At 40.6% G+C, this 22,962-nt stretch overlaps 1 pseudogene; it reads left to right on the top strand.

Moving 5' to 3' along the window:
* Window positions 1-5,392: 5,392 nt before the first annotated feature.
* LOC139044926 (centromere-associated protein E-like) overlaps window positions 5,393-22,962 on the top strand; it is an 84,454-nt pseudogene continuing 66,884 nt past the window's right edge.

Raw genomic sequence — 22,962 nt, forward strand, 5'->3', positions numbered from 1 at the left:
AAAATCAGTTTCATCCAAGTTGTGTTTCTGGCAGAGGGAGTAAATTAACTGCTCAGATGGCTAAAGCTTTTTACTATTATTTGTGGAAGAGATTTTCAATAAGCCTAGTTTTCAAAATTGCCTTTTCTTTTTCTTTCTTCTGATATGAATGACCTTGGTTCCTAGAGAAGACCAGGTAGAATATTTACATTTCAAAAGGCACAGAGAAAGAATACAAGTTCCACTTAGAAGGACTTTTGTTTCTGAAGCCCAGATCCTTTAGAATATCTGCAAGTCTTCTGAGATGAATATCGGAGGTTTTGGATTGGTAAAAAAGAGAGATGGGCTTTGAATTGTTTCTAGATCCACATTTCTGTTCTTGTAAAGACTCAATTTGTAAGACAAGTATGGTTGTTTTTAATTTCTCAGAGAATGGGATTGCAACCAGATTAATATCAAGGAGGGACCCCATCTACCAAGCACATTATCCTCAGTTTGCTTCTTTATATAAGGGAGAAGATCATCAACTAAGATGGAAAACAAAAGATCCCTATGTTCTAGAGTTAGAGCTGTGTGCCTTTGGAATATTTTAGTAAATTCTTCCACAAAGATTTCAGAATGTTCTTCTTTCCCTCTGGGTATATAGTTTCATTCTAGCTTAGGGGAGAAGGCCTAAAAAATTGTTTTCTATCAGGCTCTAAATATCAGCTTCTTATTGGGCCAACTTTTGACCATAGAGATACTTAAAAAAATCCTTTTGAATATCTTGTCAGATTTCAGCCAGGGCAAATAGTGAATATTCCTGGCAGTACTGAACAACTCCATGGACACAAGAGGTGTCCTCAAAGAGGAAAAAAAGATACTACCTTCTCAGGATCCAGAGCCACTCTCCAAGATAATCAAAGCAAGAAAGAAATAATTCCCCTGAGAGCTGGCAACAGTGGGTAGAATCCCAGCTGCAAGTGGAGTGCAACCCACATTTCTGTCCAGCCATGTCCAGCTGCAGATGGGGTGCAACCCACATTTCTGTCCAGCCATATCTAGCTGCAGATGGGGTGCAACCCATATTTCTATCCAGCCATATCTAGCTGCAGATGGAGTGCAACCTACATTTCTGTCTTGCCTTATTGTAGGGGTCCACAACCCGATGATTGCCAGGCCAATTTCTCTGGCCACTAAAGGAGACAAACAATAAGGCAATAGTTATCCCTAGGAGGGAAAGGATCAACAACCAATGGGTACCTGAAAGCAGATTCATACTTTCAGTCAAGATCTAATTCTTACAAATGTTTTGTCCTGCCAATCTGAGTTTGGAATAGAAGGAATAATGTGAAATTTTACCTTCCTCTCTCAACCAGGCACCACAGATAGAGATCTGGAGGGTGACTTTGGTAAGAATTCTCACCCTTTGGCAGCTTCTACCAGTTTTCCTGGATCCTGTCTGCAGGCTCTGGAGCGAGTGGGGTGTCCCAGCAGGCCTCATCCTGGTACCAGACACAGTAGAGGAGGAAAAATAATTTTCCCTCTTCGTGTTTTGTGTTTGGCTGAGACCCCTTTTTCACCAGGGCATCTTCTAAATGGATAATCTTAGCTAGGTTAAAAGTTCTCCACCATGGCCACTATAATTCAAGACTGTCTTTGGTAAGGTTAACTTACTTGCCCATCCTTGAAAGAAAATTTTATCCACTCAAGGTCTCACACTGGACCCAGTCCAGCTTAAGTCACGTCCAGTCCAGACCCAGACCCAGCCCATGTTTTTTTTTTTTTAGATTTTATTTTCCCTTTTTCTTCCCAAAGCCCCCCGGTACATACTTGTATACCTTCAGCTGCAGGTCCCCCCAGCTGTGGCATGTGGGACGCCGCCTCAGCATGGCCCTACCAGCAGTGCCACCGCCGTGCCCAGGATCAGAACCGAGAAACCCTGGGCTGCCAAAGCGGAGGCGTGAACCCAACCACTGGACAACAGGGCCAGCCACCCCCTCCCCCGCCCCTGTACCGCCCAGCTTGTAAGTCGGACCCAATCTGACTCCCGTCAGTTTCCAGACCCAGTCTGGAAAAAGAAATGTTCAAATAAAGTTTGAAAACTCATAAAGCAAGAGCTGCAGAGCTAGGATCCCAGAAGGACTTAACAACCACCTCCAGAGGCAGCGAGAAAGCAGTGAGCTCAAGGGGCTCCACACACACCCACCTGGTTGCTCATTTCTCGGGGGCAGGCACCTTCAGGGTCTCCCTCAGTTCCCTCATTTAACACCAGGACTGTCAACAGGTACAGAACTGTTAAAAGACAAACTTAGGGATACTTAAAAATTTTAAGAGTTTATTTGAGCAAAAATCAATTTGAATTGGGCAGCATCCAATGTAGCACGTAGAAAGGAGCCCCGAGGGGCTGTACAAGATGAAAAACCTTTATAGGCTGAAGGGAGTGGGGACAAGGAAGTTATACTAGGCAAGCAAATTAGTTATTGAAAAGTCACTTTCCTTTAGAGGATGGAAGGGGCCTATCAGGCAGATTACCTAACTAGTGCTGGTGGGGTGATTCCTGGTTGACTGGTGTAAAGTTCCTTCTCTGGGAAAGCTGAACCTGTAATTAAGTTAAGTCTTGGTTTGATGACGTGGGGCTTAGTATAAGTGACTCCATTTTGGGCCTGTTGTCTTGTTTTGAACAGATTAAAGAACTTCAGTTATGGAACTTCTGGAGAGGGAGGCTTGAAATTTGGATGCAAGCTATTGCTCTAAGTGGTAATTAAAATTTTTGTTGATTAACTTTTTTCTTGCCTGAAAGATTAATACATGCATATGATAAAAAATTTAAGTAGTACAAGAAGAAGCACAGTGAAAAGTAAATATTCCCACATCTGATCCCTGAGTGCCAGTTTGTCTCGCCAAAGGCAACTGTGCCATTTCCTAGAGTGTTACCCTCAAATTAATCTGTAGATATGGACCTATATGTATCTTTTTCTGTATTGCATATCTTTTTATATAAATAGGTACCTGCTATACAGGCTGTAGTATACTTTGCTTAAAATATGATCTTTACATAAATATCTTCATTCAATTCAAGAAGGTAAAGTGAATTTCTGAGGCATGTTAATTGCACATACTTGCATGTTGGTGTTCTCATTATTTTTTCCCCCAAACTGTATTCATTTCTGCTAAAGCTGCAGAGGGCACCGTGGTCCTTCCAGAGGGAGGCATGGCCTCACATAGTGTTTGGCAGTTCTTGATTATGGTGCAAATTTTAGGGGTCAGAGAGCTCCTGGTATTACAAATATACATGAATTTGAAATACTTACCTGTGCTCACTTACTTTATGAATTTCATATAAAATTAATTGCAATGTATATTTATATCATTCCATCCCCTTCAACAGGAGTAATTTTTGTTTAATAGATAAACAGTGTTTAATTTCAAAAGCACAAGTCTTTAATCTTGCAACAATTATCTGCAATGATTACAGACATAGTGTCCCTTTCCTTTTAGTCATGGTTACAAAGGAGTTCAGTGGCAGATGGAAACTGTACTGGCTTGGGTCAGTCCAACTCCACCATTTATAAGCTATGCCACACTAGAAAATCATTTATCTTGTAATTCACCATTGTCCCATCCACAAAATGAGAAAATTGTATGAGAATATTTCTAAGGTTCCTTTCAGCTTCAATAAGTCTATGACATCTTCATAAAAAAAGAAACTTGCTAAAATTGAGTATGGATGAGTGTCAAATAGAATACAGATGTATGAGAGGAAGGGAAAAGCAACCTAGGTTACAGAGAAAATCTAAGGTAGTCAGAGTGTTGCAGAGGCTGATGGCAGTCCACCAAAATCCACTCTCCTCTTTCCAACCAGAAAGCGAGACTACATTCCCAGCTTGTGTTTGACAAATAAAAATGGCAAGCAATAGGATATATTGGAGTATATGAGCAAGCCATTTGGTATAAACCTAATTCGGCCTGACCTTGTTTTTTCCAAAAGGGCCTGACTGTGGCTGTTGAGCACGCATTGCATATCTGCTTAGACATTTCCTGTGGCAAGAACAAAGGCCCTCGAGATAAAGGTGCAACTTCCCCCCACATTGGCATTTCCTTAGGGATAAGCATCTTTCCTTAGGCTAGGAACTGATTGCTGCACTCACCTTTGACCACCCAGCTCACCTGTGACCACTCAGCTGGAGACAACAGACTGCCACCCTGCTGCGTTCACTGAGACAGAAGACCTACCTGCTGTTTCCATCAATCGCTGTGCGGACAGAGCAGTCTCGCGACTACTGTAAAAGGGACATTTCAATCCTATGTGAAACATCCTCTCTGGGGGTATATAACCACTCTGTGCACCCCACTTCTTTGGTGCCCTTTCTTCCTTTGGGAAGAAAGGCCCTGGGTTATAATCCTCAGATTTAAGCTCAGAATAAACTCACCCAAATTTTCATTTATAGATTGATTATGGATTATTTTCCTTGACAATGTCAACCACTTAACATATTTATTGGCATTTAATGTGTTTTCAGTCATTTGCTACTGTCAACAATGCCGCAACTGATAGCCTGATATACATGTCCTTGCACAGTCATTCAAATATATGTATACATTCTTAAAAGCAGAATTGCTCGCATAAAGGGTACATGCGCCTTCCATTTTTTGATATTGCCGAATTACCTTCCAAAATAGTTTTATTAAATCAATAGTGTTTTCTACTCCTAAACAACGAACAATTATTAGCAACTGCAGGTCATGTTTTTGGTGAGAGAAAGGAGATAATTCTTGATGCTTCTTAAATCAACTAAGAAAAGGACTGAAAGGAAATGAAATTGCCTAAAGAAAATGTTAATACTTTACTGGGATACATATTTAAAACAAAGGAAAACCAAGCACTATTTCTGGGAAAGAATTCAGAATCACTTTTCCACTTTCGCTAATAAAAGTTTGAGCTCATTACTAAGTGAGTTTTTCCACTCTTCAATAATTCTTTTCCTAAGTCAACCTTTTAGGAACTTACAGCCAATGGGAACAGGAGTTCAAACAAAAAGAAAGAGGAAAAACCTAAAACTCACAGTTTCTAAGGAGCACAAGATTCTTTTGTTTCTGGGCTGGGTAGTAACTTTCAACTCTTGTCGTTTTAAAGGTTTTTAGATTAAAACAGGAAAAAGTATGACTGTTTAAAGGTGGTAATTCTCTTTTGATTGTGGAAAAAAATTTCTCTGCCGTGTTTTCCCACCGATTGCGAAGTCTTCAAGGGTGGGCGAAGGACGGCGTTCGTACCGGCTGCCCGCCCTCCAGAGGCTTCCAGCAGACGGCCGTCGTCCCCGCTGCCGCCAGGACAGCCGCCCTCCGCGCCCCGTGGCCGCCTCTGCTCCAGACGCTGGAAACGCGCCTCCCCCGCGGCGAGCGTCCGGGGACGCAGGGGACGACGCGTGACGCCACGGGGCCGCCGCCCAATCAGACGCGGCGTCGCGGAAATTTTGACCTTTAAGGCGGCGCGGGCGTCTAGCCGGCCGGCGCTCGGCGGGATGGCGGAGGAGGCGGCGGTGGCCGTGTGCGTGCGCCTGCGGCCGCTCAACAGCAGGTAGGCCGTCGGCAGCTCGGCCGCTCGCCCTTGGTGCGCGGTCCCGGCCCGGGCGAGAGACGGGCCGGCCGGGGCTTCTCTCGACGCTGCGCAGCCGGCTCCCTGCGCGCTGGCCGCTGGCCCGGCCGCCCGGTGTCCCGGGGCGCGAGGCCCAGGCTGCTCGCTGCGCCCAGGCTTCGCTCCGGCGGCGGCTGGCTCAGCGTTCAGGACGCTGCGAGCCTGATATTCGCCCATTTGGAATTCTTTCCTTTTGGTACAGTGTAGACACTACCGTCGTTGCCCCGTGGATCTTACATTCTAGAGGAGGAGACACAGAGGTCATGAACCCTATAGAGAGAGCAGGAAGGGCAAGAAATGATGTCTGTTTGCTTCTCTAGTCTCTGCTCCTCCCTCAGAATACTAACACATTTTTGCATTTGAGAAATATGTGTTAAATGTTACTGTGTTAAATAAAGGGGAATATCAAGACGAGGACTTCCCTCTTGTCTAGGAGCTCATTATCTAATGCGTTAGAAGACAGCTCCGGAACAAAACCATCACGACACTGTGACAGGTGCTGTGACGGGCAGGTGGGGAGTGTGCCGGAGGGGTCATTAGCCCCACAGCGAGATGACGGCGTGGGAGACGGGCAGGGCTGGTGTCAGGAAAGTCCTGACACTTTTCAGGGAGAAAGAATAGTTACGTTACTTGATGGAAACGGAAGTCGGGGTATTCCAGGCACAGAGGGATTAAATCTCTTCTCTTGGGGGAACCTTCAGATAGTTGATTTGTCTTGAGTTAGGGTGTATATAGGAAGTCAGAGGAAGCAAAGGTTGAAGAGAGAAATAAACATGATCGAAGTCTCACGTGCCGTGTGTTGAGGATTTCGGATGGTTTTGAAAGATGTTAAGCAAGAAGGATAATCGGAGTTGCGTTTGAATGTATCTTTTCAGCATACAGTGCTGGGTGGGGGAAGGGCGTGAAGACCTTCCCAGGGACGCTCCGGTGAGAGGGCAGGAGGTCAGGGAAGCCCCATTGAAAAGTGGTGACCCCTTAAAGGTGGACTTTCCACATTTCTCCCAATTATAGTATAGGTCATTACCATCCTTTAAAATATTCTTCAGAAGACGAAATCTTTTAAATTATCTTTCATATAACAGACTTCAAAACTAGTTATAAAATGCACTGTTTTTATTCTTTTAGAGAAGAAGCTCTTGGAGAAGATACGCAAGTTTACTGGAAAACTGACAATAATGCTATTTATCAAGTTGATGGAAGTAAATCCTTCAATTTTGGTAAGCTTATAATAGCATCAAAAGTAAACATATTATCCTTTTCCTTTTAAGAGTACAAAAGGCTTATCCAGAATACTGGATTTGACATTAAAGATAAGACTAAGCCGTCTGTAAACTGCTTCAGTGGAAGATTTGAAAAATTGCTCATCCATCCTTTATGATAAGTAAGATAATGAATTGATGTTTAAAACACAGTTATAGTCATAATGCCTTATGACTGAAACTAACATTTTTCCTCTTATTCATTAGTGTATTTGTGGCCTAAGACTCCGTAAGCCCAAAATATGTTGCTTAATGTCAAGTCATCTTTAAGATCTTTCAGTTAGGTATATTCTTTCCACAATTATTTTCAAGAAAACTCTTTAAAGAATAAATAGTGAAGATATTCCTTCTTGGCTAGAATACAGCGGGTACCTACTGCCCCTTTTGTGGAGCTTGTCATATGGTGGGAAGAAAGACTTTAGACTACTAATTACACTTATGATGACATGGCTTTGTGGGAGTTTCTAGCAGGGGATCTAACTAGCTTAGGTACCCGGCACCTGTAGGATGAGCGAGAGCTAGCTAGGGCAAAAGGACTTGGAGGCCCTCAAGGTTGGCCAGGCTGATTTGTGTATTGATTTAGCACATTCTGTATAGTGCTGACCATGTGCCGGACACTGTTCTAAGCACCTCATATATATTAACTCATTTAATCCTCCTAACAAGCCCATGTGATAGGTACCTTCCCATTTTAATGAGGAACTGAAACGCAAATCACACAGCCAGCAAATGGAGGAGTCAGATCTGTGTTCCAGCCACACTGCCATGCTGCCACGTAGGCACCACAAAGCACAGTAAGGTCCCCTCAACAACCTTAGGAGTGAGAGTGATTAGGTTGTTGACTTAGTGTTATGCTAGAAAGCCAATATCTAAGCCTTTAGAGTAAAGATGTATAGAATAGAAAATGATTCCTGGTAAAGGACTATTTGATAGTATCAACATAAATTTTTAAAAGGTAGAACAGTATGTTCCAGAGATGATAAAACCAAGAACAAGGGATACACAGGCATTCTGACTCAAGTGCTGCAGGTTCTCAGTAGCTGTGTATGCTCACAAGGGGTTTGGACTCACCTACCTGTCTAAAGCAGCTGGTATTAAGATTTGAATCATCCTGCCATCTCTCCTTGCCCTGAACTCCTGACCCCTGGCAGCATTCAGATGGCACTTTGGTTTTCCATAGGGTTCTACCTGCAAGTGCAGATGTTGGTCATGGTGCAAGCCGTGTGAGCACTGAATTTCTCAAGACAGTTGATACATTTCCCTCCTGACTGACAAATCCATTTCTTGGGGGCTTTCTAATGTGAGCCCACCACTGAGAGAGTGGTCCATTTTTGATGCACCAACAAAGGAGAGACCACATCCTGGACTGGTGGATTCATCATGGCAAATGCTACCTACCCCCAGCCCTCAGCAGCCAGCCAACCAGCTGTTCTCTGTAACACTTCAGCTTGGCTCGGTGCTTTTCTTCCAATTGTCTGTGTTTCTTGGTTTAGTTTGAGCCAGGCCTTCTTGCTAGATATGTTATAAACACTAAAATTTCTCAAAGAATAGTAATAGTTTGCATTTCCTAAGTATTAACCATATGTTCACAGTAATTCTCTTAAGGAAGATAATATATATTCACTTTACAGGTTAGGGAAGTGAGGCACAGAGACATCATCCACGTTGCCCGAGGTCACATACCTTGTAAGTGACAGAACCAGGATTTGCAGGCAGTCTGATTCCAGATCCCCAGGTTCAGCCACTATGCCTCACTGCCTCTTGAAAGCACATAAGATAGCTGACTTGTGTTTTTTTGTGTGAGAACCAGCACATTTTACTTTATAGAGAAGTGTATTTTCAGAGGACCAATAAGTTGAAGAAAATATTGTGAGTTAAATATTTTATCATACCATATCCTGACAATTTTATTTCTTTGGGCAGCTACTAATTCAAAGTGAAAACACAGTTGATTTGTTTAGTTTAACTTGTGTGGTTTTTTTTTTAGATCGTGTCTTTGACAGTGATGAATCTACTAAAAATGTGTATGAGGAAATCACAGTACCAATCATAGATTCTGCCATACAAGGCTACAATGGTTTGTATCCACTGCAGAAACGTTTTATTTAGTCTTGGGTGTGTGTTCAACGGTATTGATAGTTTTACATACTCTCGATGCTTTTTCAATCTTTGTGTGTGTGTGTTTTTGTGTCCCCAGGTACTGTATTTGCCTATGGGCAGACTGCTTCAGGAAAAACATATACCATGATGGGTTCAAAAGATTATTTGGGAGTAATACCCAGGGCAATTCATGACATTTTCCAAAAAATTAAGAAGGTAAATAGCCAAATTTCCGGTACATACGGGTAAAAGCAGTCACCTCTTGTCATGGTGGAAGGAAGCAGGTTTACAGTTCTCTTTCGATTATCCACGGGGAAGGAAGAAAGGCATAGCGTACATTTGCTTTCCCCACAGCCTTGCTTTAGAGCTTAGAGTCCTTTCATTCTTTCCCTTGAATCCTGAAGCAGTGCTGCTCCTGTCACAAAGCAGGCATTGAGGAACAAGAAATCTTAACCCTGCCTTTGAGGAGCTGTCCGTGATCGTTCAGGAGCAGGAGAGGGTAGATGTGGTGAGAAGACCAGGATAGGCAACCTAATCAGTTAAGGCGGGTTTTCAATTTGTTTTTTCCTTACTGTTTTAATGATTTTTAATGTTCTTATTTGAACATCTGTTTGTAGGGTTTTATTTTAAGCTTAGAGAGTTGGACTGGGCACCCTCTTCTTCGAATTTTATGATGCCATACTTTTCATTATTTCTGAAACAATGCTTTTATATTTCTTTTTTTTTTTTAAAGATTTTATTTTTTCCTTTTTCTCCCCAAAGCCCCCCGGTACATAGTTGTGTATTCTTCGTTGTGGGTTCTTCTAGTTGTGGCATGTGGGATGCTGCCTCAGCGTGGTCTGATGAGCAGTGCCATGTCTGCGCCCAGGATTCGAACTAACGAAACACTGGGCCGCCTGCAGCGGAGCACGCGAACTTAACCACTCGGCCACGGGGCCAGCCCCAATGCTTTTATATTTTTGTGTTTACTTTTGTCAATATAGAACCATAGGATTTTTTTTGTTTGTTTTACAAAGATAACTTCTCAAAGAATATTTTAATGTTTATTATGAGCACATCAACATTCAGTATTAGGTTTTCATAACTGGGTGATCTCTGATGTTTTTACATACGTTTTCCCCTAGTTTCCTGATAGGGAATTTCTCTTACGTGTGTCTTACATGGAGATATACAATGAAACCATTACAGACTTACTCTGTGACACTCAAAAAATGAAGCCTTTGATAATTCGGGAAGACTTCAATGTGAGTAACAGTGGCTCAAACAATACAGTTACTTATTGGGATTATAGTTCATGAACATTAACCTTTACTTTCCATTATTTTTTAAAATGTCTCCTGTTTCTGTGATTTGTTTTTTGTTTTCTTTCTTAAATGTTTATGAGATCATCTTTTAAGTGATGTGTATCATTTTGAAATATTGACAGTTGTAATATTTTTGTGTAAGGGCCTCAAAAGAACAAGATGGAAGTATCAGGTTAGAATTTGGTGTGCTTTGGTATAGGATATAAATTGTAAATATCATAGATTTACTTCTTATTTTTATACAGAGTAATATTCTCCATTTTCTACTTTTAACTTCTACAAATTAATTCTGTAATAGTTTGCACCTTCTCTTGAGATGCACACTTTTAAGTGACTTCTATTTCTCTACTCTTCCCATCATTAACCTTGTTTCAGAGGAATGTATATGTGGCTGATCTCACAGAAGAAGTTGTTTATACACCAGAAATGGCTTTGAAGTGGATCACAAAGGGAGAAAGTAAGACTTTATGCTGTATTTCCTCAAAACACTTGTAGAATAGTAAAAACTATTCACTTGAATGTATTTAGGCTTCAAATCACACTTTTCACTTTTAAGCTACAGTAAAAGTTAATGTTTTTCTTTGGATTTTAATATATGCCGCTGAAATATGACTCATTTTTACAGAGAACAGACACTATGGAATCACAAAGATGAATCAAAGGAGCAGTCGTTCTCATACCATTTTTAGGATGGTGGGTAATTCTCTCTCTACTTGGTCTTTCCAATTAAGAAGACACTAATTTTTCTACAAGTTGCCTTTTCTGTCTAGATTTTGGAAAGTAGAGAGAAAGGTGAACCCTCTAATTGTGAAGGATCTGTCAAGGTGTCCCATTTGGTGAGTATTGGTAAACCCTGCTAATGTACTCTATGGGCCAAAGCAAAATTTAATTCAGCTGCTGGATGTTTGGTTTCATAAGAACTGTTAACTAAATAGGGAAAAACATCTATAAATTGGTAGTTTATTCTTATCGGTAGCATGAGATAACTAGTTAAAATATAGGAAAAATTCGGGGGTCTTTCTTCCTGTTATGTTATGGCTGCCATCTCCTAAAATTTAGATGTAATGGTTGTAGGAGTTGAGGCCTTTCCTAACCAGTAACGAAAGAGGATTTGGGTTTTTTTTTCCAGTCTACATTTAAAACTTAATCTTGGAATTTGGTGATTTTTTTTTAACTTAGTCTCAGCCAGTAGAATTGAGACTTGTGAGATCAACAGAAACCTAGATGGGATGGTTAAAAAATAAATCACATATTCAAGTTCGTTCTTAAGTACAATAAAAAAATACGTTTTATATTATGAGCACAATGTTTTATGGTTTTTATTTTTTTTAATGAAAAAAATTACATTTATTTAACCGATGGAAATGTTGCCACTGTTGACGATGTATTCAAAGTATGCATTCTGTAGATGGCACTCTCTTTGGTTTACAGCACAGGCCTTCCCATGCATCCTCCAAGTTGTGTTGGATCATATGCTGATTCACCCAGAGTTTCTTTTTGTTTTCAAATGGAGTGTTTCTTCCAATAAACTTTATTTTTCCCCCAAGGTAGTTTCTTTCTTTCTTTTTCTTTTTTCTTACTGTTCTGTTGGACATGCGTGTCAGTGAAAGCAAATTAAAATGAATTGAGGGGGTTTGCGGCATTCTACAGATCTGAAGAATTTATTGCAACAGGAGAAACCATTGTGGTCTTTCTTATCATTTAATTTTAACAGTCCGTAGATACTGGGACTTTTTGTTCCCCCTTAATTGCAATTTTTCTCCCAAATGGTGGGTTGAATTTATTTATTTATTTATTTATTTTTTATTGAGTTAATGATAGGTTACAATCTTGTGAAATTTCAGTTGTACATTACTGTTTGTCATTCGTGTTGTAGGTGCACCACTTCACCCTTTGTGCCCACCCCCCACCCCACCTTTCCCCTGGTGGCCACTAATCTGGTCTCTTTGTCTACATTTTTAAATTCCTCATGTGAGTGGAGTGAATCAGAGATTATCCTTCTCTAACTGGCTTATTTCACTTAACATAATTCCCTCAAGGTCCATCCATGTTGTTGCAAATGGGATGATTTTGTTCTGTTTTGCATCTGAGTAGTATTCCATTGTATATATATATACCACATCTTCTTTATCCATTCATCTGTTGATGGGCACTTAGGTTGCTTCCATATCTTGGCTATTGTAAATAATGCTGCAGTGAACATTGGGGTGCATAGGACTTTTGGAATTGCTGACTTCAAGCTCTTTGGATAGATATCCAGTAGTGGAATGGCTGGATCGTATGGTAGTTCTATTTTTAATTTTTTGAGGAATCTCCATACTGTTTTCCATAGTGGCTGCACTAGTTTGCATTCCCACCAGCAGTGTATGAGGGTTCCATTCTCTCCACAACCTCTCCAACATTTGTTAATATTAGATTTAGATATTTTTGTCATTCTAATGGGTGTAAGGTGATATCTTAGTGTAGTTTTGATTTGCATTTCCCTGATGATCAGTGATGATGAGCATCTTTTCATGTGCCTATTGGCCATCCGTATATCTTCTTTGGAGAAATGTCTGTTCATGTCTCCAGCCCATTTTTTGATCGGGTTGTTTGATTTTTTGTTGTTGAGTTGTGAGAGTTCTTTATATATTATGGATATTAAGCCTTTGTCAGGTATATGACTTGCAAATATTTTTTCCCAGTTAGTGGGTTGTTTTTTTGTTTCAATCCTGTTTTCATTTGCCTTGAAGAAGCTCTTTAGTCTAATGAAGTCCCATTTGTTTATTCTTTCTATTGTTTCCCTTCTCTGAGTAGACATGGTGTCCGAAAAGATCCTTTTAATACTGATGTCAAAGAGCGTACTGCCTACGTTTTCTTCCAGAAGCCTTCTGGTTTCAGGTGTCACCTTTAGGTCTTTGATCCATTTTGAGTTTATTTTGGTGAATGGTGAAAAAGAATGGTCAATTTTCATTCTTTTACATATGGCTTTCCAGTTTTCCCAGCACCATTTGTTGAAAAGACTTTCTTTTCTCCATTGTATGCACTCTGCTCCTTTGTCGAAGATAAGCTGTCCATAGGTGTATGGTTTTATTTCTGGGCTTTCAATTCTGTTCCATTGATCTGTGCACCTGTTTTTGTACCAGTACCATGCTGTTTTGATTACTGTAGCTTTGTGGTAAGTTTTGAAGTCAGGGATTGTAATGCCTCCCGTTTTGTTCTTTTTTCTCAGGATTGCTTGAGCAATTTGGGGTCTTTTGTTGCCCCATATAAATTTTAGGATTCTTTGTTCTAATTCTGTAAAGAATGTCATTGGGATTCTGATTGGGATGGTGTTGAATCTGTAGATTGCTTTAGGTAGAACGGACATTCTAACGATGTTTATTCTTCCAATCCATGTACATGGAATGTCTTTCCATCTCCTTATGTCGTCATCCAATTCTCTCAAAAAGGCCTTGTAATTTTCATTATATAGGTCCTTCACTTCCTTAGTTAAATTTACCCTAAGGTATTTTATTCTTTTTGTTGCTTTTGTGAATGGTATTGTGTTCTTGAGTTCTTTTTCTGTTAGTTCGTTGTTAGAATATGGAAATGCTACTGATTTATGCAAATTGGTTTTATACCCTGCAACTTTGCTGTAGTTGTTGATTACTTCTAAGAGTTTTCCAATGGATTCTTTGGGGTTTTCTATATATAAGATCATGTCATCTGCAAACAGCGAGAGTTTCACTTCTTCCCTCCCTATTTGGATTCCTTTTATTCCTTTGTCTTGCCTGATTGCTCTGGCCAGGACTTCCAGTACTGTGTTAAATAAGTGTGTACAGTACTGTGTTAAATAAGTGATGATACATGTCTCGTCCTGTTTTCATGGGGATGGTGCTCAGTTTTTGCCCATTGAGTATGATGTTGGCTGTGGGTTTGTCATATATGGCCTTTATTATGTTGAGATAGTTCCCTTCTATGCCCATTTTGTTCAGAGTTTTTATCATAAATGGCTGTTGGATCTTGTCAAATGCCTTCTCTGCATCTATTGAGATGATCATGTGGTTTTTATTCCTCAGTTTGTTGATGTGGTGTATCACGTTGATTGATTTGCGGATGTTGAACCATCCCTGTGTCCCTGGTATGAATCCCACCTGATCATGATGTATGATCCTTTTGATGAATTGCTGAATTCGGGTTGCCAAAATTTTGTTTAGAATTTTTGCATCTATGTTCATCAGTGATATTGGCCTGCAGTTCTCTTTTTTCATGGTGTCCTTGTCAGGCTTTGGTATCAGCGTGATATTAGCCTCATAGAATGTGTTAGGAAGTGTTCCATCCTCCCTAATTTTTTGGAATAGCTTGAAAAGGATAGGTATTAAATCCTCTCTGAAAGTTTGGTAGAATTCCCCAGGAAAGCCATCTGGTCCTGGGGTTTTATTCTTTGGGATGTTTTTGATTGCTGTTTCAATCTCTTGCCTTGTGATTGGTCTGTTCAAATTGTCTGCTTCTTCTTGAGTGAGCTTTGGGAGATTGTAGGAGTCTAAGAATTTATCCATTTCCTCTAGGTTATCCATTCTGTTAGCATAGAGTTTTTCATAGTATTCTCTTATAATCCATTGTATTTCTGCAGAGTCTGTTGTTATTTCTCCTCTTTCATTTCTGCTTTTGTTTATTTGAGCTTTCTCCCGTTTTTTATTTGTAAGTCTGGCTAGGGGTTTGTCAATTTTATTTATCTTCTCAAAGAACCAACTCTTTGTTTCGTTGATCCTTTCTACTGCCTTTTTTGTTTCAATAGTATTTATTTCTGCTCTGATTTTTATTATTTCTCTCCTTCTGCTGACTTTGGGCTTTGTTTGTTCTTCTTTCTCTAGTTCAGTTAGGTGTAGTTTAAGATTGCTTATTTGGGATTTTTCTTGTTTGTTAAGATGTGCCTGTATTGCAGTGAATTTTCCTCTTAACACAGCTTTTGCTGTATCCCATATGAGTTTGTATGGCATGTTATCATTTTCATTTGTTTCTAGGTATTTTTTCTTCTTTAATTTCTTCAACGATCCATTGCTTGTTCAGTAGTGTATTGTTTAGGCTCCACATCTTTGTGCCTTTCTCAGCTTTTTTCTTCTAATTAATTTCTAGCCTTATAGCATTATGATCGGAGAAGATGCTTGTTATTATTTCAATTTTTTTTAAATTTGTAGAGGCTTGCCTTGTTTGGCAACATATGGTCTATCCTTGAGAATATTCCATTTGCACTTGAGAAGAATGTGTATTCTGCTGTTTTAGGATGAAGTGATCTATATATGTCTATTAAGCCCAATTGTTTTTTCATTTAGCTCCACTATTTCCTTGTTGATTTTCTGTCTGGATGATCTGTCCATTGATGTGAGTGGGGTGTTGAGGTCCCCTACTATTATTGTGTTGTTTTTAACATCTTCCTTTAGGTCTGTTAATAGTTGCTTTATGAATCTTGGTGCTCCTGTGTTGGGTGCATAGATATTTATAAGTGTTATTTCTTCTTCATGAAGTGTCCCTTTGATCATTATATATTGTCCCTCTGTGTCTCTCTTTACCTGTCTTATTTTGAAATCTGCTTTGTCTGATATAGGAATTGCAACACCTGGTTTTTTTTTGCTTGCTATTAGCTTGAAGTATTGTCCTCCACCCTTTCACTCTGAACCTGTGTTTGTCCTTGAGGCTGAGGTGTGTTTCCTGGAGGCAACAAATTGTTGGATCTTGTTCTTTAATTCATTTTGCCACTCTGTGTCTTTTTATTGGAGAGTTCAGTCCATTTACATTGAGAGTGATTATTGATTCATGTGGACTTAATGCTGTCAATCTGTTGCTCGTTATCTGGTTTTCCTGTGTTTGTCTTCCTGTGTGCTTTAGCCTACCCATTTAATACTGCACTTTCTTATGCTGGGTTTCTTAGCTTTTTCCTTATTTATGTTTTGTGGCTTTGTTGTGTTTTTTAGTTTAGTGTCTACCCTGAAGTTTGTATTTTGAATCTCGTGTATAATATAGTCTATTCTCTGGTGGTCTCTTACTTACTTGGCCTAGACTAATTTAGTCCCTTTGCTCTTCCCCTCCTAAATTATTATTTTCATTTCTTTTTTTTTAAGATTTTATTTTTTTCCTTTTTCTCCCCAAAGCCCCCCAGTACATAGTTGTATATTCTTCGTTGTGGGTCCTTCTAGTTGTGGCATGTGGGACGCTGCCTCAGCGTGATTTGATGAGCAGTGCCATGTCTGCGCCCAGAATTTGAACCAACAAAACACTGGGCCGCCTGCAGCAGAGCGCGCGAACTTAACCACTTGGCCATAGGGCCAGCCCCGTTATTTTCATTTCTTATTCCAACTCGTGTTATGAGTTTGTAGTTAGAGTGATAAGATCCACTTTGCTTTGGTAGTTTCCTTACCTTTGTCCTAATGCTATAGGTGAATATTTGCTATCCTATTCTGGTTCTATTTATCTGTCTCCCTACTCTGTGGATTGTGTCCCCTTTCTCCCTTTTTTCTTTTTTCAGGTATGAGAGCCTTCTTGAGGATTTCTTGTAGTGGAGGACTTTTGGTTACAAATTCCCTTAACTTTTGTTTGTCTGGAAAAGATTTAATTTCTCCCTCACATCTGAAGGATATTCTTGCTGGATAGAGTATTCTTGGCTGAAGATTTTTATCTTTTAAAGTTTTGAATATGTCACTCCATTCTCTCCTAGCTTGTAAATTTTCTGCAGAGAAATCTGCTGAAAGTCTGATAGGAGTTCCTTTGTAGGTTATTTACTTCTGTCTTGCTGCCCTGAGTATTCTTTCTTTGTCTTTCATTTTTGCCATTTGTACTACTATATGCCTTGCAGTAGGTCTTTTCACATTGACAAATCTAGGAGATCTGAAAGCTTCCTCTACACACATTTCTCCCTCAATCCCTAGATTTGGGTAGTTCTCTTCTATAATTTCATTAAGAACACTTTCTGCTCCATTTTCCTTTTCCACGTTCTTGGGAATTCCTATTATCCATAAATTCTTTCTTCTCATTGAATCCGCTATCTCTCAGAGATTTTCCTCATTTTTTTTAACTCTTAGTTCTCTTTCTTCCTCTGTCTGGAGCCATTCGGCCTGTATATCTTCAATTATGCTAATTTGCTCCTCTCTGGTGTCTACACAGGCATTCAGGGAGTCCGTATTCTGTTTTATCTGGTCCATTGTGTTTTTCATCTCTAGTTATTCTGTTTGATTCTTCTTTATAATTTCAATCTCTTTTGTGAAGTAACTCCAGAACTCGTTGGCTTGTTTCTCTATCTTTCTCTCTATCTCATTGGGTTTTTTGATTATAGCTGCTCTGAACTCATTTTCACTTAGTTTACCTATTTCTAAGTTCTCAGGACTTAATTCTGTGTTTTTATTGTTTTCCTTCTGGTCTGGAGCTTTTATAAATTGCTGGATGGTAGAGGAGCGGTTTTTTCACATGGTGGTAGAATTGAGTTGCAGTTACAGCCTGTTGCCACTATATGGGGGTTGAGAGCCGCGTGTTTTGAGCTCTCCGCCTTCGGACAAGATGGCAGCACCCAGCATTGTTTGCCAGGGGGAGGGGCTGTTTTTCTGGCTCGCCGATCTGGATTTGGATCAGTTCTGTTTTCTGGTCTCCTGAGGCCCTGGGTTTATGGGGTCCCCACACACGGAAGCTTTCCCCCATCAGCGGGTTTCCACTATACCGGCGGCAGGAGTCCTGGGCAATCCCCCGGTCACGTGGCCCCTCCCCCACTCCTTCCCTCACCTGCGGCAGTGATCCCAGACTCTAGGGGAGGGAGCGAAGTTCTCTCCTACCCTGTTCCAGCTCCTCTGAGGCCAGCAGCAGGGTCTCTGTCCTCCGTCTTTTTGATACTCTAGGTCTCTGATCTCCTGGCATTAGGTTTATTAGCTGAAATTCAGTTTTTTTTCAGTCCTTTGTTGTAGTTTGGAGGGGAGAGAGTCCCAGGTCACCTCACCCCGCCATTTTGCTCTACCCACCCCGTCCATGAGCACAATGTTTTAGACTGTAAATCACTTGAAGGGAAGAGTAATGTCTAATTCATCTTTATAGCCCCAACACATCGTATGTAGTTTATATTCAATACCTGTTTGTTGAATGAGTGAACATAAGCATTATGCAAACACTCCTTACCACATAAGTAAACCTCCCATTTCCTTCTTGCTGCGCTGTATCAATTCTCTCTGTTTTTGTGCTTCCTTCCTATTCCTTACCATTATTACTTTATTCTCTGTCTTCAGGACCTAAATTCTTTAGCTTGATGTGGGATACGATTTAAGATTATTCTGTTTGGGAGCTGGCCCCGTGGCCAAGAGGTTGAGTTCTCATGCTGCTTTGGAGGCCTGGGGTTTCGCCACTTTGGATCCTGGGTGCGGACCCAGCACCGCTCATCAGGCCACGCTGAGGTGGTGTCCCACATAGCACAGCCAGAAGGACCTACTACAACTAGAATATACAACTGTGTGCTGGGGGGCTTTGGGGAAAAGAAGAAGTCGGGGGGAAGATTGGTAACAGATGTTAGCTCAGATGCCAATCTTTAAAAAATAAAGATTATTTTATTTGAAAACTTCAGGGAAAAAACGAGTAAATCTATAATATGTTTATTCACTTTGAGATTTTGAAAAATCACTCAAGTATCTAATTCTAGTTCACCCCAGTTATTTTACTACACAGTATAATGTCTATTATAATAGCCTATTCTTTCTTCAGTTTAGCAATAAAAAACCCCACAAAACCTAACTTCTGTTTTGTTTTCCAAACCTGGCCTGTGATATTTCACTGCAATTTTTAACTTTTCTCTTAATAATGTAGCTTTAATACTCTTGACATATTCAGTGATCCATTTGGTGACTTTTCTTGTGTTCTTTGATGTTCTATTATCTGGCGACCTTAGATATCATCAAGTCCAGCCCTCCAGCCTCCCGCTCACTCTAAGTATCTTCTTGGAAAGAAGTCTTCCCCAGAGTCATTTTCTGGCTCTTTGGAGGGAGTCTCTGAGTGTCTCCTGGCCTTTCTGGGAGAATAATGTCCAGGTTCTCTTAGCTCTGCTCCGTCTCTGTTCCCTTCTGTGGCTTCTTTTCCCTACCTTTCTAACAAAAACTCAGGCGTGTTCTGTGGCCTTTCTTACTTCCCCGTTGCCCTCTGACATTTGGTTCACATTTGTCTTTTGATGACAGCCATATATTTATTTTGTCTAGAGCTCTGAGTTCTAATTCATATCTTCCTAAAGATTGTTATAATGGTGTGTCTCACTGATATCTCAAATTTTAGTATGTCTAAAACCAAGTTATTTCTTCCTACCATGGTGAATATTCCTTTTTTCCAGTATTATCAGTGTTATCCTGGTCACCTAGGCTGGAAACCCAAGTCAGTTTCACCTCATCTTTTTCTGCCTTCTCTTTTGTCCCGTCATCCCCGTTTTTTATTGATGCTACCCTTTAGCATTCCATGGGTGTCATACTCAAGTCCTCATCTCTTGATTTACTGTATCATTCCCCTGGACCTGGCCCCCATGACCTGGTTTTGCTTCTTCAGTCTGTTATGCAGATTTCTGATGTCACTAAGCTTGTGTCGTGTCACTTCCTTGGACAAGATCTGGCCACTCTTAACCAGTCTAACTTGACGTCCTTCTGCTCCATGTGCGCTCCTCTCTTAAGGATAGGTTGGGCCACTTGGTATCTTTGAACACTAATGCTTATTCCCATCTTTATACCTAAGTTCATGCTGCCTTCACCACCACTTCACCCCTTTATTATGTATCTAGGCCATCTGTGGTAGATACTACACAGGAAAGGTGAGACTTCTTTGAATGTTTTAAAGAAAGAAGTATCTGAGACAGGACTCCAAAGCAGAAGTGTGTAATCACCTGCTCATCACTGGAGGTCTCCACAGAGACAAATAATTTAAATCTTTGACTTTCTTTTAATGCATTAAGAATATTTGCGGAGGCTTTACAGTGTTCTGAGCCCAGGACTGGGCTCTGAGATTAAAAGAGTAAAGAAGACATCCCTCCATACTTACTGTCTCCATGGCAACCTCCCTAGTCCAGGCCACCTTGTCTCCATTCACATTCCTGCCCCAGCCTCCTAACTGGGCTCCTGGCTACGGTCTTGCCCCTCTCCAATCTGTTTGCCCCCCAGGGGCCCAGGTGACCCTTGAGGAAGTTCAGTCAAGCATGTCACTCTTGTCAAAGCCGTCCAATGGCTTCCCATTGCATCCGAAAAACCAGCTTCTGTACCCTATCTTGTCCCATCTCTCCTTCACCAACTCTGCCACACTGCCCTTTCCATTTCTTGAACACACCAAGCTCATTTCTGCTTTGTGACTGGTGTGCTGGTTGTTCTTTAATCTGGAGTATGGTTCCCTTGGTCTTTGCAGGGCTGGCTCCCTCTTCTCCGTCCTTCCAGATCTTAGCTGAATTGGGGGACTTCCCCTGCCATCCTGCCCAAAGAGCCTGTCCTGTCCTTTCCTCTTCCCACTTCTAACACTCTGTTTAAATTGTCTGTATTACGCTTAACATGCTATGTTTCTTATTTGTTTGTCTTTTTCTCTCCTCTCACTAACTTCCTCCTCCCCGAGTCCCACCCTGTGCAGAACATAAGCTGAGAGCAGGGTCCTCATTTGTCTGTTGCGCTGCCATATCCCTAGCACCTAACGTGCTGCCTGCAGCACGACAGGCAGTCAGTTTTTTCCAACAATATTTGTGAAATGGAAGAGAGGCCCATGGTTTTAAAGATGCTACAGTGTGGTCAGAGACGCAAATAAGTAGCTCAACACAGTAAGTGCTATAATAACCAGTCATATCTATAAAGACCTCTGGGTACACCGTTGAAAGGTCAATTCATTCACGGTATAGGGAAGGAAGGATCAAGTTGACAAAGCTACACTGGGAAGGTGGCAGTTGCCTTTGGTCGTGAAGGAAGAGTAGGGGCAGACTAGAACATCAGAATCAGCGAAACACAGGGAATGGCAAAGGGTAGCTGTGCATGGTGTGGAGGGCATAGTCCGTAGTTCAGCCAGAGTTAAGAGTAACTGATGGACAGAAATGAGGCTAGAGCAACACAAGTGCCGGATTATAAAGAATCGTATTCACCATGGTAAGATTTCGAACTTTGTGTAGGAAAGTGAACCTATTCTGGCAGCATTATGGAGGAGGTATTATAAAGAAGGAACAAGATGTTGAGCTCAGTTTGACTCAGACAAGGGAAGGCTTAAATAGTGAGGTGAGAAACAAGGAAACAGATGGGGTGTTCAGATAAACCATGGGTTAAAAATGTTCTTCCAGTACTTTGGATTTTATTATTTCAAGTTACACTTCCTAAAGGTTTATTTTCATGTCTTGCAGAATTTGGTTGATCTTGCAGGCAGTGAAAGAGCTGCTCAAACAGGTGCTGAAGGTAATGAAAACTCATGAAATATTTTGGTCTGAACGTCCTCCTGTTCTTTAACAGAGTAAAAGTGCCACCATGCATTTTAGAGACTAATAAAGTAATGATAATTTTGTGATAAAAGTCTTTAACAGAAAAAGCAGCTTCCTTATCTGGCTTATTATCTGCTTTGTGCTGCTGTAGCGTTAGTTAAAAAGATGAAACTCTGTCGTTGACAGGATTTATAGTTGGAAAGCTCCTGAGAGTCCCATGAACACCATAATCAGTAAGGAAATTCAGAAAAGTGGCAGGATACAAAATTAATCTATAGACATGAGCACCTCCTAACACAACAGCCGGTTGGAATATTTAATGTACGAAAAGACCCCCTTTGCAATAATGACTTAAAAGGCATAATACCTAGGAAGAAACTCAACAAAAATTGTATAAGACCAAAATAAGGAAAACATTAAAACAGACCTGAAAGAGGTAACCAAACACTGAGACAAATGAAAACGCATACTTAGATGGGAAGTTTCAGAACCATAAAGATGTCAGGCCTCTCTCTGTGTTAGTTTCCTGCAGCCTGACATAGAGACACTCAGCTGAGTGTGGCCTGTACCCACCACACCAGTGGATCCTCAGACCTGTGAACAAGAAATAAATGCCTGTTGCTTTAAGCTGGCTTGTTAAACAGCAGTATTCCAGCAATAGCTGAATAACGCACCTGTGCAATAACTGCTGTTCAGAAGGATTTGTTGCAGTATTTTTTTGTGTACATGGCAGATTGAACACCTGCATGTCCCTCAGCAGGGTGCTAGGTAAATAAATTCTGATACATCCATACAATGGAATTCTATGCTGTAAAAAAGAGTGAAAAAGACCAATGTTTACCAATAAGATAGATGATATATTGCCAAGTGAAAAAAGCAAAGTGCAAAATAGTGTGTATAGTATGTTACTATTTATGTAAAGAAGAAAGGGGAAAAATTAATACGTATGAACTTGTATTTCTAAAAATCTCTAGAAGAATAAACTAATAATAGTTCTTGGTTAGAGCGATAGGAACTGGTTGAAAGGAGAATAAAGTGAGAGAAACCTTTTTCAGTAGACTTCCGTTTAAGACATGTGAGCATATTAACAGTTTAAAAATAAGGACTTTTGGTTGTGAACCTCTAGGAACTAACTTGGTTGCACGTCATTAGTTGCCTGTATTGGAGGTTTGGAAAAATAGATTTGAATTGAGGAGTTCGAGGAGCTCTTTTAGGACGTGGTGCAGACATGGGCTTTCCTGCATTCTTATTCTTTTCTTAGTCGTCTTTTTCGAGCTGTTTCTCTTGGGTGAGAGCCTTTCTGCT

Source organism: Equus asinus, chromosome 3 (assembly GCF_041296235.1).
Source record: "Equus asinus isolate D_3611 breed Donkey chromosome 3, EquAss-T2T_v2, whole genome shotgun sequence".
NCBI lineage: Eukaryota > Metazoa > Chordata > Mammalia > Perissodactyla > Equidae > Equus > Equus asinus.